General features: G+C 43.5%; 1 protein-coding gene across 3 annotated transcripts in view; it reads right to left on the bottom strand.

Moving 5' to 3' along the window:
* The window catches only part of Wdr72 (WD repeat domain 72), a 173,670-nt gene extending 156,058 nt beyond the window's left edge, over positions 1–17,612 (bottom strand). The window contains exons 1-2 of one of the 3 annotated variants that reach the window (XM_076576690.1): positions 17,262–17,611; positions 13,570–13,659 (exon numbers count right to left, since the gene is read on the bottom strand). The gene's annotated coding sequence lies outside the window, so the exon portion shown is untranslated. Of the gene's footprint in view, positions 1–13,569; positions 13,660–17,261 lie in introns of all 3 variants that reach the window. The other 2 variants (XM_076576691.1, XM_076576689.1) reach the window with 2 other exon arrangements.
* Positions 17,613–18,500: the final 888 nt, after the last annotated feature.

The following is an 18,500-nucleotide window of genomic DNA, read 5'->3' as shown; positions in this document are numbered from 1 at the left end:
AAAACCTGGCCTCAGGTTTGATTTTAATAACAAGACCCTTCTAACAACTCGTGCTACACATCATTTTTATCATTTTCAATGAAAACAAGCTTTCTTGAGAAAGAAAAAGAAGAAGATATACTAGAATGGTATATCCATCCGTCTTGGTCTCTTCCTCCTCTAACTTAGTGGTGAGAAACTAATCTTGAAGCGTTGTTTTTCTCATCTACAAAATTGGGGAAATTTACCATCGAAAATTGATACCAGGTTAATTATTTCTATATAGAATATTCATTGTCTACTGTAGTCTACCTCGTTCATTAGTGCTCATTCATCCACTGAATGAATGACAGAGGCGAGGGGTCATTACGATTTTCTCTATGACTGGAGGATGTACTATATATAACTGTCTAGCAGTAGCTTGGCCAGTAGGAGAGGCCCTGTGTTTACTTTTACTATCTGGGCACTGCTATTCATGGAAGCGTTGTGTTCTAATGTCAGTTTTCTTGCTGCGATAAAACATCCTAGCAAGGCGGGTGGTGGTGGCACACGCCTTTAATCCCAGCACTCAGGAGGCAGAGCCAGGCGGATTTCTGTGAGTTCGAGGCCAGCCTGGTGTACAGAGCTAGTCCAGGACAGACTCCAAAGCTACAGTGAAACCCTGTCTCAAAAAACAAAACAAACAAACAAACATCCTAGCCAAAAGCAACATGTGGGAGAAAATCATCTTTTTGGCTTACCATTCCAGATTACAGTTCATCCCTGAGGGCAAGTCAAAGCCACAGTCAAGAACAAAGCGAAACAAATACACTCATATTGTTTGCTGCCAGGTTGTTCTCATCGAGCCTTCTCCTGTCTCATATAGCTCAGGATGCCCTTTCTAGGGGATGATGCCACCCACAGTGGATTGGACCCTTCTTCACAAATTCATGATCAAGACAATCCCCTACAAACATGTCTATAGGCCAAACTGATCTAGAGAGTTTCTCAGTTGAAGCTTCTTCTCAGGTGATTCTAGGTTGTAGCAAGTGGACACTTAAAACTAAGCAGTCAGGTGACATATTTAAACCCCTGAAAGTGCTTACACTAAAAATTTTTTACCGCTTCTTTATGTGGAACATGCTTATAGGTTACTGTTTGTTTAAAGTTAAAGTATAAGTGTTGCTTAAGTTCGGATGGCCTCTGATCATCTTAAACTAATGACAACAGTGCTGGAAGTCACAAGCACCTCTTCCTTTTCTACAGATGAGGCAATCAAAGCTCTGGGAACTCAAGCAAAGAGCAGCTGAGCCAGAACCAAAACCAAGTTTCCTAGAACACACATGACACAGACTTTCCTACCAGAAAGTCTTACTGATCAACCCAGGAAAACTCCTTTGTTATTTGGATTATTCTACCGTCCCAAGGAATGACACCATTGCAGCTCTCCTCCTACCTACCTTTATCACCTTCCCTCAGAATTTCTCCTCACCTTTCTGACCTATCTGAGGTCGGCCAAGTGATAAGCATGATGGGCACTCGGCTCTGCCACTAGTGTGTAGTGGACACTGGGGCTAACTTAATCATAAATAGCTTTGTCTGGGGGTCACACCCAGACCCACAGACAGACCAGTCTAGACCTTTTGGCTGAGGACAGACAAGAGAAAATGCCAGAGAAAATCCTGTGGTACAAGGTATGAATTTTCATAATAGCTGGCTGACCAAAGGAAAACACCTATGAGGAAAGAATGTATCGATTACTGTTGCCAGCTTCATCTCAGATTGGATCAGTGTGCCTTCTGTGAGTCTCTGCTAAGTGAAGAAGAAGAATATTGTGTCCTTCTAAACTCACAGACACTGAAAGGGACCAACTTGAACCACTTCAAGAGTCTTTCCATTTTGCTTTTTTTTTTTTTTCCAAAAAAGATAAACTTGGTCATCTTAAGGTCAAAGAGAGTTTTGTTTATAGATTTTGAGTTTAGGTGGAGATTAATGGAATTTCAGTGTTAAAATTCATTGAATTGCATTCGTTAAATGAGTCTGGTTCACAAGAATCACAAAAGAGGATATAAAACTAATAACTTTTTTCTAGTTTTAATCATATTTTTTCACGTTTTGTGATGGATAAGTGAATAAAACAGAAATGGTTAGTGAAAGTGTAAAACCCTAAGCAATACCCCCAAGAAGTCAAGAAAGGCCATTTTATTTGATTTGTACAGACTTTAGAACTGGACAAGTAAGTGTCTGAGTGGTTCTCTTTATCAGTGAGATGTTTTTGTTTGTAAGTTAATTATAATATACTAATTTTATCTAAAAAATTAATAAGTCTGGTTATTGTGCACAAATTGCCTTCATGAACTTCAAAAGGACAAATGTTAAGCAGAAATAAACAGGCTGGCACTTCACACAGCTGGCTGGGTGGTGGCAAAGTCCAGTTCTCTACCGGAAAATGAAACGAAAGCAATTTAAGGAGAGCACCAGAAAGACAGAGCTTCCACACATCTCCTGTCCTGTGCATGGTCCCTGTCACAGCAACCTGAACCACAGATGTATGAAGCAGCCCAGAGCTGAGGGAACCTGAGGCATTCTGTGTGTTTGGCATGGTCCCCACAGAAGTGACTCTTCCAAAATTTGCCTGCTTACAGCGGTTCCCAAAGCCAAAGATTTCTTGAATAAGATCACTCCGTAGAAAAAGCAAAACAACAATAATAAACACATCTACTTAGATGAAGGCTAGCTAATGCAAATAAGAATAAAACACACACACACACACACAAACTCCCGTGTTCCATCCTCAGAAGCATGATCTTGTCTTCTACCCTTGGGAGCCAAATTAACCCTTAGCCACCATTAAAGCAAAGTTCCTCATCAATACCAGTGAGTTGTTAGCTGCTACTTAGAAAACTTTAGGACACAATCAAGTCAATTTACAGCAAGCCCATAGCCAACATCAACTTAAGTGGAGAGAAACTCAAAGCATTTCCACTGAAGCAAGAACAAGACAAGGTTGTCCATTCTCTCCATACTTATTCAATATAGTACTTGAATTCTTAGCTAGAGCAATAAGACAACTGAAGGAGACCAAGGAGACACAAATAGAAAGGGAAGAAGTCAATCAAAGTATTGTTATTTGTAGATGATATGGTAGCATACACCAGTGGCCATAAAAATTTCACCAGGGAACTCCTATAGCTGATAAACACTTTCAGCAAAGTAGCTGGATACAAAATTAACACATGAAAATCAGTAGGCTTTCTATATACAAATGACAAACAGCTTGGAAAACAACACCTTTCACAATAGCCTCAAAAATATCTTGGGGTAACTTGAACAAAGCAATTGAAAGAAAGGCTTCTGTGATAAAAACTTTAAGACACTGAAGAAGATCTCAGAAGATGAAACCATCTCCCATACTCATGGATTGGTAGGATTAACATAGTAAAAATGGTCATCCTACCAAAAGCAATCTGCAGATTCAATACAACCATCATCAAAATGCAGACTTTTAAAATTCTTCATAGAACCTGAAAGGACATTTTTCAGCTTCACATGGAAATACAAACACACACACACACACACACACACACACACACACACACACACACACGCAAACAGGATACTTACAATACTTCTGAACAATAAAAGAATGACTAGAGGTATCACCATCCCTGATCTCAAATTGTACTAGAGAGTTACAGTAATAAAAACAGCATAGTATTGGCACAAAAGTAAAAGAGAGAGAGAGCTGGGTGGTGGTAGGACACACCTTTAATTCCAGCACTTGGGAGGCAGAGCCAGTTAGATCTCTGTGAGTTCAAGGCCAGCCTGGTCTACAGAGTGAGATCCAGGACAAGCACCAAAACTACACAGAGAAACTCTGTCTCGAAAAACCAAAAAAAAAAAAAAAAAAAAAGATAAAGAAAAAGAAAAAAAAAAAAGAGCATCAATGGAATAGAATTGAAGACCCAGAAATAAATTCACACACCTATGGACACCTAATTTTTGATTTAAAAAGAGCCAGAGGCCAGGTGGTGGTGGTTCACGCCTTTAATCCCAGCACTCGGGAGGCAGAGCCAGGCAGATCTCTGTGAGTTCGAGGCCAGCCTGGGCTACCAAGTGGGTTCCAGGAAAGGTGCAAAGCTACACAGAGAAACCCTGTCTCTAAAAACCAAAAAAAAAAAAAAAAAAAAAAAAAAAAAAAAAAAAAAAAAAAAGCCAGAAAGAAAGTATTTTCAACAAATGGTGCTTATCAAATTGGGTGAATGCATGTAGAAGAATGCAAATAGGTCCATCTTAATCACCCTGCACAAAACTCAATTCCAAATGGATCAAAGACCTCAACATAGGGCCAGATACAGTGAATCCGATAGAAAAGAAAGTGGGGAAATAGCCTTGAACTCATTGGCAGGAGAAATCTGAACAAAACACCATTAGCATAGGCACTAAGATTAATAATTAGTAAATAGAACCTCATGAAACTGAAAAGCTTCTAGACAGCAAAGGACACCATCATTCAGACAAAGTGACAGCTTACAGAGTGGGAAAAATTTTTGCCAGCTACACATCTGATAGAGGGCTAATATCCAAAATATATAAAGAACTCAAAAAACTGTATATAAAGAAAACAAATAACCCATTTAAAAATGGGCTGCAGATCTAAACAGAAAATTCTCAAGAGGGAACTCAAATGGATGAGAAACTCATAAAGAAATGGCCAACATCCTTAGCTATCAGGGAAACGAAAATCAAATTTACTTTGAGATTTCACCTTACACAAATCAGAATGGCCAAGATCAATAAAAATAAATGACAGTTCATGCTGGTGAGGATGTGGAGTAATTGGAACACTCATCCATTGCTGGTGGGAGTGCAAAACTTGCACAGCCACTATGGAAATCAATGTGGTGGTTCCTCAAAAAGATGGGAATCAATCTACCTCAAAATCCAGGTGTACCACTCTTGAACACATTCCCAAAGGATGCTTCATTCTACCACAGAGACACTTGCTCAAGCATGTTCATTGCTGCTCTATTCATAATAGCCAAAATTGGAAACAACCTAGGTGTCCATCAGTGGATGAATAGATAAAGAAAGTGTGGTACATTTACATCATGGAATACATTTACACATTTACACAGTATTCCACCATGAAAAAGTTTACATTTACAGGTAAATGGATAGAAATAGGGAAAAAATCATCCTGAAGTGAAGTAATTCTAATTCCCAAAGACAAATATGGTGCATATTTGTATAAACGTAGACGTTAGCTTTTAATTCATTGATAAGCAGGCTATACTCCATATACCCACAGTGGTTAGGTATAGAGTAAGGGGCTGGGGGAGAGAGATGGATCTCCCTAGGAAGGGGAAAGACAATCGATATTTATGGGTGGAATAGGGGTGGGCTGGGATGGAAGGATAAACATGGAAGGGGAGGGAAGAGGGAGACAAAAATGAATACAGAGAGGGACAACTAAAACTAGAAGCCATCTGAGTGAGCTGTATGGAAACCTAATACAGTAGAAGCTTCCCTTTTTTTTGGAGCTGAGGACCAAACCCAGGGCCTTGTGCTTGCTAGGCAAGTGCTCTACCACTGAGCTAAATCCCCACAACAGTGGAATCAGAGTCCCACCCGGGAATCTCTTAACCAAACAAAGCTTACAGCATTGAAAATAGGTTACATCTAATGGATTTCTTGGCCAAAAGGATCCCATAGGTACCCATAAATAACCCAGGATGTTGCCAAGGCTATTGATGGCTCTCCACAAACTGATGGTTAGGCCCCATTACTGAAGACAACACCTACACAACTCATAGAACATGGAAAAGTTGAGCTGGTGCCTACCTGGAACCTTCACCCCTATGGACTAGTGTTCACAGAACTGGAAGGTATTATGCACGCTACCAAAGGTGAAAGATAAACATCAACCCAGCTACAAACTCTTCCATCTATAGTGATGGCCTGCCTACAAGATACAGTGGTGTAATACTGGCACAAAGCTTGTGGGAGTAACCAACCAACATCTGATTTGAGTTAAGGTCCACTCCGTAAAATGGAACCCATACCCAACATTGTTTGGGTGGTCAATAACCTGAGAGTAGTTAGTCTAGGGAGCTAAGGGAAAACCAAATACTAGTGTTCTGCTACAGGAACATAGCAATAAAATGATCCCTAATGACATTCTTTTATACTCAGATCTGTGCCTTGCTCAGCCTTCGTCAGAGATGATTCCTTCTGCAGCAGATGGGAACAAATGCAGAGACCCACAGCCAGACAATATGCAGAAAGTGAGAGACCTTGGGACACTCAGCCTTAAAGGAATGTTTCCCTCAAATTCCTCCCCTCAAGGAACTCTACAGATAAGGAGGTAGAAAGAGTGTAAGAGCCATGCGGGATGAAGGACACCAAGGAATCAAGGCCCTCTAGACACAATAGTGCTGGCATACATGTGAACTCACAGAAATGATGGCAACATGTACAGGGCCAGTACAGGTGTGCACCAGATGGGGTCCTAGAGCTGAAGGAAAAAATGCACACATGACCATGTCTCCATCCCTAACCCAGAAGCTCTCTCCAGCTGCAAATGAAAAACTAGTTTTCTCCCAGGGGGTCTCAATGGGGAAACAAACCACTCTTAAGGGTAGGCTCCATGTCCAGCAGTTGATGACCAACAGAAAACAAACTTTGTCTCATAATGTTGTCAGGGTTTTTTGTTTTGTTTTTTTGTTTTTTGTCTTACAGATCCTTTGGGTATATAGTATGGCTTCTGGTTTTGTGATTTTATGATATTCCTGTGTGTGTGAACACATGTGTCTCTGCATCTCTACGTGCTTCTTGTGCTTTTTTTTTTTTGGCTCTTTTTTGTGGTTGGTTGGTTGGTTGTTTTGTCCTATTCCAATTTGTGCTTGTTTTATCTTATCTTCTATTTTATTATTAGTCCTTAGATGTATGTTTGTTTTTAAAATTTATTTACCTATCCTTCTCTCATATATTACATCCGTACCGAAGTCTTACCTCCCTCCTCTCCTCCGTGTGGTGTGTGTGTGTGTGTGTGTGTGTGTGTGTGTGTGTGTGTGTGTGTCCCACCTGTCTGTTTGGTTTTTAGAGAGAGACAGAACAGGTATGGGTCTAGATGGGAGAGGAAGGGAGGAGGAATTGAGAGGAATAAGGGGAGTCAAAACCATAATGAGAATAAAAAATAGTCTGAGGGCTGGAGAGACGGCTCAGCAGTTAAGAGCACTGACTGCTCTTCCAGAGGTCCTGAGTTCAATTCCCAGCAACCACATGGTGGCTCACAACCATCTGTAATGAGATCTGGTACCCTCTTCTGGCCTGCAGGGACACATGCAGGCAGAATACTGTATACATAATAAATAAATAAATCTTTAAAAAAAATAGTCAGAGGGAAAAAGATCTATTTTTCAGCAATTACCTTAGCAGGTACTATCAGTGAAGGAGATATGCAGATTAACCTCTGCACTTCCCATACTCATGATCCAGAACATGTAATAAAACCAACCAACCAACCAAGAAAGTGTCTCCCAGTTGTTGGATGGATGAAGTTTCCAGCACAGTTTCCAGCTCTGCCTGTTGAGTTACAGGTTTTTTATGAAGTATTACCTGCACACTTCACCGCCTGCTTGCTAAGCTGTGTAGCCACAGCACTAGCAAAACTAAACAACAGCCAAGTATGTTCTGTGCAGGCATTGTTAGAGAGACGGGTGTTAGCGTGGGAAAGGAAACGTTAGACGCTCAGAAGAACTTCTGGGGAGTGACACGCACTTTCATGTCTACTCAACCTGGGAACAGTTCAGAGAATGACAGTCCCCACATTTAAAACCTCAGGGTTAGGCCTTAAAAGAATTTTGTTTTTTCAGGTCAGGGATTTTTTTTTTTTTTTTTTTGGTTTTAAATTGTGCTACATTTAACTATCCAAATATTTATACTGAAAGCCATTTTTTTTAACCTAAAACTATCTAGCACTCTTTAGTCCATTTTTAAAATATCTATTTCATAATTTTTAAATCGTGTGTGTGTGGGGGGGGTATATACATGAGTGCAGTACCCATGGAGGCCTGAGGAGGTGTCAGATCTCCTGCAGTTGGAGTTACAGGGAGTTAGTTGTAAGCCAATGGATATGGGTATTGGAACCAAACCTAGGTCCTTTGGATAAGCATTAAGTGCTCTCAAACCCTGAGCCATCCCTCCAGCCCTATGTCCATTCTTAATTAAATCAAACAAATACTCTATTTGTGCAATTGTTGGGCTGGGCTGCACAGAACAGGGAAAGGGGAAAAACAAACTCTCAGCTCTCAATGTCCTTGCTACTGAGTCACCCGGTGGTTAACTTTAAATAAGTGTTTGTGTTGTTGGCAAAGCGGTTGGTTTTGTGTGTGTGAATTCTACAGACCCATTTCAGTGTTGAGTCATATGTTTTTCTCATTTCCAAGGACAGTATGGAAAACAACTTGCCTAGTATATTTGCTTAGGTTAACACATGGAAAATAGGAAATTAATCTGTGTTAGACTAAATCTCTGGCTCCTGTTTGGCGATGGGATCCCCTACTCCCGCGTGCTCCTGCCCAACGCCACAGTCGGGTCAGCACCACGTCAGCCTGCTTCCCTTAACTCCACAACTCTGTGTGAAATTAACTTGTGCTTATAAAATAAAAAGGAATAAACTGCAGTACATAAGCATATCCTTAGGACTCATAAGTGTTCACAGAATCGTGCTGGTTTTAGTTTTGAAAATGCCCAGTAAAACAGCACCCACTAACATATATGTTTGTTGTGTGCTGCTGGATCACGTGGCCACAACACACTGTCACAGTGAGATCTTTCTCTTCAGCTTTCACTTCACCCTAGTTTTTTGAAACAATGTTTCTCATAACTCAGGCTGCCCTCCAACTATCAACCTAGCTGAGGATGAATCAACTTCAGATCCTTCTGCCTCCACCTCCCAAGTGCTGGGATTACAAGAACACGTAATCTTTGGCCACTGTCCTGAGCTCCCTCTGTCTCTTTAAAGCCCTACTTGGGGGTAAACAACTCAGATGTTAAGAGTAGGTACTGCTCTTGCAGAGGACCCAAGTTCTATTCCCATCACCTACATTGAACCAGCTCAACACAGCCTGTAATTTAGTTCCTAGGGATCCAATGGCCACTTCTGGACTCCCTGGGAACCTGCACTTTCATGAGTATACCCACACACACATATACACAATACTTCTAAAAAATGTAAAAAAAAAAAAAAAATAGTGTTGAAATTCTACCAACATAAAGGATTTCCCATGTGCCTTTGTTTCAGATTCTTTCTGTCCTTTAACAAGCGAAGCCATTTACCACATTAGCGTCCAATTATCACTTCAATACTCCAGTTTTGCCCCATTTTATTTTTTCCTAAGTGTGCCATGCTGATCTCCTATAATAACTTCCCTGTCTTTGCACCAAGTTTCCTTTCCTGCCACCTCGATGCCTCCCTTATTGGATCTCACTCTTTTTCTCTTCAACTGACTGCTCTAAGGACTTACTGCACAACCTCAGTGTGCTCAGACTTTGCTGCACTGTAGGGATTTCCACAAGAGAGATTAAGAGTCCAAACCACCCGGAGCTTGCCTGTGTCTGAAGACTCAGGTGCCCCGAATCTTCCTGGGGGGACAGACACCATGTTTAAGCAAATGCAGGAGCCTGTGGGGAGACAAACGTGGCATGGGGGTGGTGGGGGTAGAAGGGTCTTGCACAGAAGGACAACAGCCGCGTTCAAAGCCTGAATCTTACATAACCTGCTGAGAATCATTTCCACCTTATCTGGCTGTCACAAAGCCTGTACCTCTACCACTGAGTCCAGCCCAGGTTGCTAAAGCACAGGCCTTCTAGAAACCATAACAGCAGCTAGAGAGCCAATGTGGGTATCAGCAGGCATAAGCACCCACAGGTAGGGCTCTCACTGAGAAAGGCATCTTTCCCGAAGTGGTCAGGAGCTAGTCTCTCACCCCTTGGCTCTTCCTGGACAAATACGTTTTTCCAAGGCTCAGTTGTCCCTTCCAGCCTTGACTCCCAGTTCCACACAAACCAGTAATGAATGTGAATCCACTGCCATTTGAGCTCATCCCTTCTTCCCTCAGAGAAGGCGGAAGGCAGAGGGGTCACCTACAGGGGAGCAAGTCTGTTTAGAGAATTGTCCTAACACTCTGATTCTGCTGCTTTCTGTCAGTGCAATGGCCAGGACCAGGGACCTTGGAAGCCTTTAAGCCCATGTCCTGCACTGAATGCTTATATCTACACCTTATACCTACCAGGGTGCTTGGGGGAGGGTGGGCAGTGTGGAGATATAGGATTAGAAACAAATGAATCCCGGATGAGTGTCCCTGTGAGTGTTCATCCATTTGTATACACTTCCCTGTGGGGGCCAGAGGACAACCTCAGCTACCATTCCTCAGGTGCCATAAGCCTGTTGCCTTGAGACCAAGTCTCTTGCTGACACAGAGTTCACTGATAGGCTAATACAGCTGAGGGTCTAGCCCCAGGGTTCTGCCAGTCTCTGCCTTCCCAGAGCTAGTTACAAGTGCTCTGGCCACACCCAGCTCTTTTTAAAAATTACATCTGTGTGTGTGTGTTTGTGTGTGTGTGTGTGTGCGCGTGCGTGCACATACATGTAAAGTCAGAGGACAACTTATGGGGGTTGACTCTCTCCTTCCATCGAGTGGGTCCTGGGGATTGAACTCGGATTCTCCACCTTAGCAGCAGGTGCCTTTAGCTGTCATTCTTACCTCTGTGGGATTGCCGTCACAGGCCAGATAGCTCTATTTTCTTCTTGTTTTCCTCATGCCATCTCTTTAGGACACACAATCTCCTTGGCCTTGGCTCTTCCCATTTCCCCATCTTTTGAAACACACCCATCCTTCAGTTGGCTTTTCCTCTCCTCCTTGGTCACAAGGAAACCTTTACAGACCTCCCTTACACATGCTAACTTAGATAGGAGCTATCACTTCGACACTGGACTGGACGTTTTCCACCTTTCCTATTTCATCGCATACCTGCCATTTAGTATGTTGTGTTCTTCAGGGAAAAAAGGCTTGGCAAATCTGAATTCCTTGGTGAGGAATAATTATATCCTATGTCTGTCTGACCTCACGGCCCATCCCATCTTTCAAAGGGCTGGAGAGTGAAGGTTGAGACATCATCATCTCCTGTTTACAGTCCACACGAGCAAGCCTGTACCCTGAAGAAGAGGAAACAGCACAAAACAAATACATCCTAAGCTCAGCAGCCACAGGGTGACTGGGATTTGAGCCACTCTTCAGCCTGAGGGTGAATCTGCAAAGGGACTTTTGTTACTTAATCTACAAAATCTATTAATTGCACACTCAGAGTCAAAGGTGTGGGCAGTGGCTCACTCAAAGCACCAGGACTAACAAAAACTGGAGAAAACCTGTTGAAAGAGTGTGATCCTGCATTCTAAGATTGTAACTCAGAGACGATTTCCTCACGGGGCATGCCCTCAGTTAGGAGTCCTGGGACTCCTGGTACCTTAGGCCAGCAGACCCGGCCTGTGCGCTTTCTAACCTATTCCAAAGCAGTCCCTGGCAAGGAGGAACCCCTTGCTCTGCTACGTTCCTACTGACCGAAGAAGTCACTCTCTAGCAACAGCCACAAATTCTGTCCCTGGGGCCTAAATAAATGCTCAGCTCCTACGGTTCATGGGCCAATGAGGGCCTAAGAGGCCTCGAATCGATCCAACCCATTTTAACTAGCAAGAAACTACCTAGTAATAGCTCGTTTGTATTTCTTGGAGGAGGGACACCAGAAACCCTTATTTCATTCTCCACAATAATCAGAGGGCACGCGGCTAGGGCAGCACCATCTCCCAGCTGCTGGTTACATCAAAGGCTTGAAGCACAAATTCAATTTTATGATGTTAATCTCGGCCTGCCACTCAGAAATTTTCTCTGAGGGACGTGATTTTTTTTTCCTCTGGATTTCATTTTAAGAATGATTTTTTTTTCCATCCTCAATCAATAAAGATATGTTTTCATCAAAAGACTCCATCTTGGCAGAATTCAATTGGCTACCTCAATCCCTTTTGGTGACACGGTATTAATTAAAATAGTTTGTGTTGCGCCTCGGCTGGCAAAAGAGGCAGTGGAAAAAAGCAGGTACTCAGAACACATGTTCTAAACACAGCAACACAGAGGCCAGAAAATAATTTGCTCCTTCTCCAGGTGACAGACATTAGCAATTCAAGGGTCATTCTGATTCGCTGTCACTGGGGGGAAAAAAGAAAAGAAAAAAAAAATGGCTGCAGCTCTGCCTGTCAGAGTTTATTTTCAATAGAAAACTGAAGTGCAGGAAAACAGGATTCTCCAAACCCCGCCCTTCTGGGACAACAGGACAAGTAATTACCTCTGTACCCAGGGTGTGGTGGGCTGCTTAGAGACAGTTTCTGTTTCTCTTAAGCTGAATGGAAAGATGAGAAGAACACAGTGATTAAGAAAGTCCCTTCTCAACTCTGAAGTAATGATTACAATTGAATACACTGTGTTTCGTGAAAGCAGGTGTGGAGAAGTATTTAAAGTTTCTCTCAGCTAAAAGGAGAAAACCACAAAGTGTGTTACAAAAAGCAAGCTGTTTGGATTGGATAGTCCTATAGAATGTGGGTGCTGATTGACCCCGATACACCCTTCGGAAGTGCCTGGTGCATCAGTCTCCCAAACACTGAGGTGAAGCATCCTCCTCCTGAGGTGTCTACAGATCATGGAACCTGTGGACCCTGAGGGATAACGGCTGCAGCCTGCTTTCCATAAGATAGAGAGAGAGCCAGAAAGAGGGTGAGTCTGCCCTGCCTGGATGGGGAACGAGGAGGATTCTCGGCGTGTACATGTTGTGGGGGAAATCAAATACTGAAATACTCAGCTGGGAATTTATATCCAGAATTGAGAGAAAATGCGGAACAACCTAATAAAATAGTTCATGACTAAACTAAGTCCTCCTTTCCTAGTCTGAACTCATCCATCTATGTTAATTCTTGGTAGCCTAAGGACCTTCATCTGCAAGTGTTTAGAGAAAACTGTTTTAAATGAGACTTCCTTTGCTATTAAAAATAGAAAAAAAGCTTCAAATTAAGGAAGAACCTACCCAGCCATACTAGATAATTAGTGAGGTCTGATCTCAGTGAGAACCCCTGCCTCAAAATGTAAGATGGGGAGAGAGATAAAGACACTTGATGTCAACTTCCGGGCTCTGCACACATGTGCACACAATTGCAAGTGTGCCACATGCATGCCTGTATACACACAAACACATACACATACTTGCATGTGCACCACACCACACACACCACAACAGTTTCCATGGGCTCAGCATTGCCTTAGAGCTCTGTTCAAATGAAGATTCCAGGGTTTCCCACCTGATGAAACCCCTCAGGAGGAGCTCAGGAATCAGAATCCAGACTAGGGCTCTAGTGACGTTTACATGTAAGCTAAGCAGCTTGTCTCAGTCTCGGCTTGATTCTGTCTGGCCCTTATGGATATCGGTACAGCGAACAAATGTTCAAGTTAATTGATCAAAGAAAATGAACAAAGGGAGCAAATACCCCCAAAGAATAATTCTCACCTCATTTCTTGTGCCAGATAATCATGGTCTGATGAGAACGGAAACCGGCCTGATCTAGGATGGCAGTAACCAACAGGGTTGATCTGGACCCTACAGAACAATTTTTCTCCACAATGAACAAAACCTAACGTAATTAAATTCCCTTTTCTGTCTACTGGTACCTACATGGTAGATATAATTTTTCTACGCCTTGCAGGGCATTGCAACAAAACTCTTTTATTTGAAATCATGTAGTCATAAGAGGCAGAAAGAGGCAACCTCTAGGAATTAATTTATTCAGCCAACTTGCACAAAGCTTGGGAAATGTGGAACTAACTCATGCATACTCAAGTTAGAATTTAAAGGAAAAGCCCTCTGTATTTAAAAGGACTTTTAAAGCTAACAATCCCAAAGAGAAATCAAGGGGTAAAATCCCATATGAATTTCCTCTCAAAATGTTCAGTTAGCATTTTGAGAATAAATAGTAAATTCATTATTTCATCCAAAATAATGAATCTATCTTCCTATCAGTACCTCTTCCCTGACATCCCTCGCCCCAACATTCACTTAAATAGCTCAGAAGGAAGTGATGAGTGGAGGTCGGACTAAAGGTCCCATCAGGCTCATGTAGGAATGCAGATAGTTCTCTGCAAAGAGAACACATGCAGAGTGGGAGGGCCTTCTTCCCAATCAGGCTGTAGTGTTTGGAGAACAAGGACAGTAGTAGCAAGAGCAGTACCTATAACTTTGGATTTTATTCCAAATTATACCAGCTAAGTTGTTTATTGACCTGCTTTTAAAATACATTTTACATATACGTATATGTATATGCCATATGTGTATGAGTGTCCCTGAAGAGAGTGTGGAATCCTCTGGAGCTGGAGTTATAGGCAGGTACGAGCTGTCTGACTTGTGTGCTGGGAACTGAACTCTGATCCTTTGGAAGAACTGTAAGTACTCCTAACCACCGAGCCATCTTTCCAATCTGTGTTGGTCTGCTTGTTATGATGTGAAGGAGAGTCCTAAGTTCTGCCTGGACTGAAGAAGCACAGCCTGGTGTCTCACGGTGTCTAGTCAGAGCAAGTGCTCTCGGGCAGGACACAGTGATGACACTTCACCCCACAGGAAAGTGCTGTGTGCATAACTTAGTCTTCCTACAGCCTCGGGAAGGGAACACCCTTACAGGAGAGATTCTAAAGTAGCGGGACTCCCCATTTTACATTTGAGGATGGCAAAATCCAGAGTGCAATCATTGGGCAGGTCTAACTGTAGTCAACAGAGAAGATGTCTGGAAGTCGGAGAGTATCATGTATTAGCTGTGAACAAGTGTGAATGGAGACTCGCTTCCCTGTTCTCCATCTTCCCCAGACAGGTCAGTGTGTGGATATTCATCCTACGAATGCGACTCTGAGGTCTATACACACACAGAGCAAAACGCAGATGGGGAAAACACCCTTGCCTGTGGATCTGCATTCAACTATGTCGTAAAACTGTCTAAGATCACGTCTGCTCTCGGGGCTCACAACTCATTTCATTCACCAACTGTGAACTAGGACTCCTTCATCCTGTGCTTGCTTAAATGTTGAACATGTATGTATAGGATCTGATATTTATTTTGAGATAGGTTTTACCTTAGTAAAAGTTTTCTTTTATTAAGACAAGTTATGGTGACAGAAAGATCAGGAGTTCAAGGTCACCCTCAGCAACACAAGAGAATTTGAGGCTAGCCTTGGCTACAGGAGACCTTGTGTCAAAACAAAGCAAACAATAAATCTCCAAGAATGAAAAAAATTATAAGAAGACGAACAATGAAGAAATTGCTCTGTTTGTTGAATAACTATTCATTGCAGGCCCTGCACTGTTTGTATTATATCCTGCACTGGTCTGCAAAACATCCTAGGGAATATTATCCTCTCTAGCCAGAAGGAAATGCTACATGGAGAATAAAAGTAATTTGTCTAAGGTCCCATCAGTCCTAGACCCCATGCCCTCAGTCAGCTGCAGAGATGTCCAGAATGCCAGAATGCCTTCTGGAACCAAGAGGAAAGTCCACAGTCCAAATTCTGCAGAGCGCTCCCTGAGCCCGGGACATGTGCATGCTAAGAAGAGTTCAAGTACCCTTCCTGAGAAGTCTTTATTCTGAAACTTAAAAGAACCCGCCGTCCCCCCCCCCCCCCCCCCATGTTAAGGACTTTTGAAGACCCCAGAATCAACATGGGAAAGGACTTAATGGGACTTCAGGACTGAGCTAGAACTAATGCTCAGAACACAGTTAAATCCTTTCCACCAGGCTTTCACCATAACCTCTGGCCTTTGATTCTGCCTAGTGGAGAGCAGGGTTCAGGAATCTTAACAACCAGCTAAAAAACAAAAACAAAAACACAAAACCTACATTTAAAAGAAAAAGACCCAGAGAAGTGCCACCGACAATGTGCAGACAGCGTGGTTACAGGGGCTGCCACTATGAGTGAGTAGAAGCAACATTATTATTATTAAATAATAAAAATAAGCAAATTGTCAAGATTTGGGCTATCTGAATGAAACAGTCTTGAAACCCTGGGATGTCCTGATACCAATACTTTCAAGGTGAGACTCTGCACGAGGGCCCCAGATTTCTCCTGCCCCCCTTGGGTAGAGACAATGGAAGAGCCTTTATATATGGAGAAGCTTGGCAGCAAACGTTGTCTTGAGAAAGAAGTTGCAATTTACAAATATCTATCCCCCAAAGGAGTAGCTATATTGGACTCAGCACAGAAGACCAATTCCTGTGATTTTTAAAATTAGTCTCGTTTTAGAGTGTCACAGAATGGAGGGCCACTTCCTTCGCCTTTTTTAGAGGCTGCTAGTATGGAAGAAACTTAAAGAAACGAAGGAACAAATGATGTAAAAAAAATGAAAGAAGAAAAAGAACTCCAAGTACCTGTTAGCACTTCCAAGAAAATGAGCAGCTTACTGAGATTTCTGGAAGGCAAGAGGAGGGGCTCACCTGCCCCCACCCCTCGGGAGAAGCTACCAACAGCTGATGACTTCTGGGCCAGGGAGAGGCAGTTTTAAGGGTGTGGCCAAGCTTCTGTGGATGGCCCCAACACGTGTGTATAGGCAGCATAAACTGTACTTTGTGGATTATTAAAAACAAAACAAAACAAAACAAAGAACCCAAAGGCTTGAAGTTGGGAAGGGCACGTGCCATGGTGGGGTGGATTTGGGTGGAGTTAGGGGAAGGAATAGAAGTTAATAGCATCCAAATATATTGTATGCATATGTGAAATTCCCAGAGAATTAATAAAATATGTGTAGAGAAAATATAATTTAAAGGTGGGGAGGAAAAGAGTTAGGGAAGACAGAACAACTGAAAACCCTATACGTGAACAGGGGCCAGGTCAGAGGCCAGATAGAAAGGGGAGGCGAAAGATTCTTAAACATTTGCATGAGGTGAAAATATTCCCCAAGCTGTCCTAGTGTCCAATAGCTGACCTTGAACTCCTGGGACAGATGACCTCCAGGAGGAGGAAGAAAGGGTTTAAGGCAGAGGCAGGCTCTGTGCAGACCATTGTTATCTGTACACAAAACGAGCCGGAAGGAATGAAGGCGGCTGGACGGGAATCACTACCCTGGAGGGCGTCTTGCTAGCAGGTCACCTTACCCAGATTTTCTTAAAACAGGCATGCCCCTGCCACCCCGTAGGATTCAGCCTTTCCCCCGTCCAAACTCACAAGAGACCAGTCTTGACTGAGCAGATCTTCTTTAGAGCTGTCTTGGCCACAGGTGGGAGCAGGAACTTTCCTTAGTCCTGCGTCCGCAGCAGTCTTCAGCTGTCACAGCCAACAGGAGATCACCGCCACGGGGTCCTTCTCCCTGCTGCGGAGCTAGCTGTAAAGTCCTAGAAACTTTCTGCACCGGAAAAGCAAGTGCCCCAAAGTATCCAGGAGCAGGTTCTCAGCAGAACCCCACGTGGGGACGGCTAAGTGCGGCTGTCCCAGGCCCACCCTACAGATGCTCAGATTTCCAGAGAGGGAGGAGCAGGCGCCTGCCCCAGAGTTGCGCCAAGCCCACAGGTGACAGGGCCGGGCTGGGAGAGTTCCAGTCGGATCCGCCTCCACCTGCCTGCCCCGCCCAGGCCGAGGCTGACCCAGCTGGCTCCAGTCCTGCCTGCTTCCCAGCGGGGAGCTCCCTGCAGCTGACCAGGGCCAGTCCTTCCAGGGACTCTGCAGCTGAAATCCAAGGAGACCAGGTGCCAGAGCACCAAGAACTTTGGTAAGGGGTTGGGGGGAGTTCCTCGGAGAGGTCCTCCCGTGAGCCTGGAGCGCTGGATAGCACTGTTTAGACTGCTAACTGGGCTAAGGAAAAGCTCAGCTAATAAAATGCTGACCTCACAAATATGGGGTCCTGAACCCAGTAAAAATGTCTGGTTTGGAGGCCTAGGCACTTATAGTCCCAATTCTGGGGAGGTGCAGACAGGCTAATCCCTGGGGCCAGCAGCCTGGCTGAATCCCTGGGCTCCAGGCTATGAGATACCTTGTCTCGCCGGGCGGTGGTGGCGCACGCCTTTAATCCCAGCACTCGGGAGGCAGAGCCAGGCGGATCGCTGTGAGTTCGAGGCCAGCCTGGGCTACCAAGTGAGCTCCAGGAAAAGGCGCAAAACTATGCAGAGAAACCCTGTCTCGAAAAACCAAAAAAAAAAAAAAAAAAAAAAAAAAAAAAAAAAAAAAAAGAGAGATACCTTGTCTCAAAAATCACCTGAGGTTGTCTAGCTCACACACACACACACACACACACACACACACACACACCATGAAGGATGGGAGGGGCAAAGAGAGAAAGTAACATTCAGTCTCCTATCTAGCAACCCTCTGAGCCTTGGCTAGGAGATCGATCAAGCACTTTGATCAACTGAGTGGGTTGTAAAAACGGGAGGGTCCTCTGCTGTCCTCTCATCCCCCAGTTGTTTTACC

Source organism: Peromyscus maniculatus, chromosome 7, assembly GCF_049852395.1.
Source record: "Peromyscus maniculatus bairdii isolate BWxNUB_F1_BW_parent chromosome 7, HU_Pman_BW_mat_3.1, whole genome shotgun sequence".
Lineage (NCBI taxonomy): Eukaryota > Metazoa > Chordata > Mammalia > Rodentia > Cricetidae > Peromyscus > Peromyscus maniculatus.
Note: the sequence above shows the minus strand (reverse complement) of the source record. Positions and strands in the feature narration are given on the sequence as shown.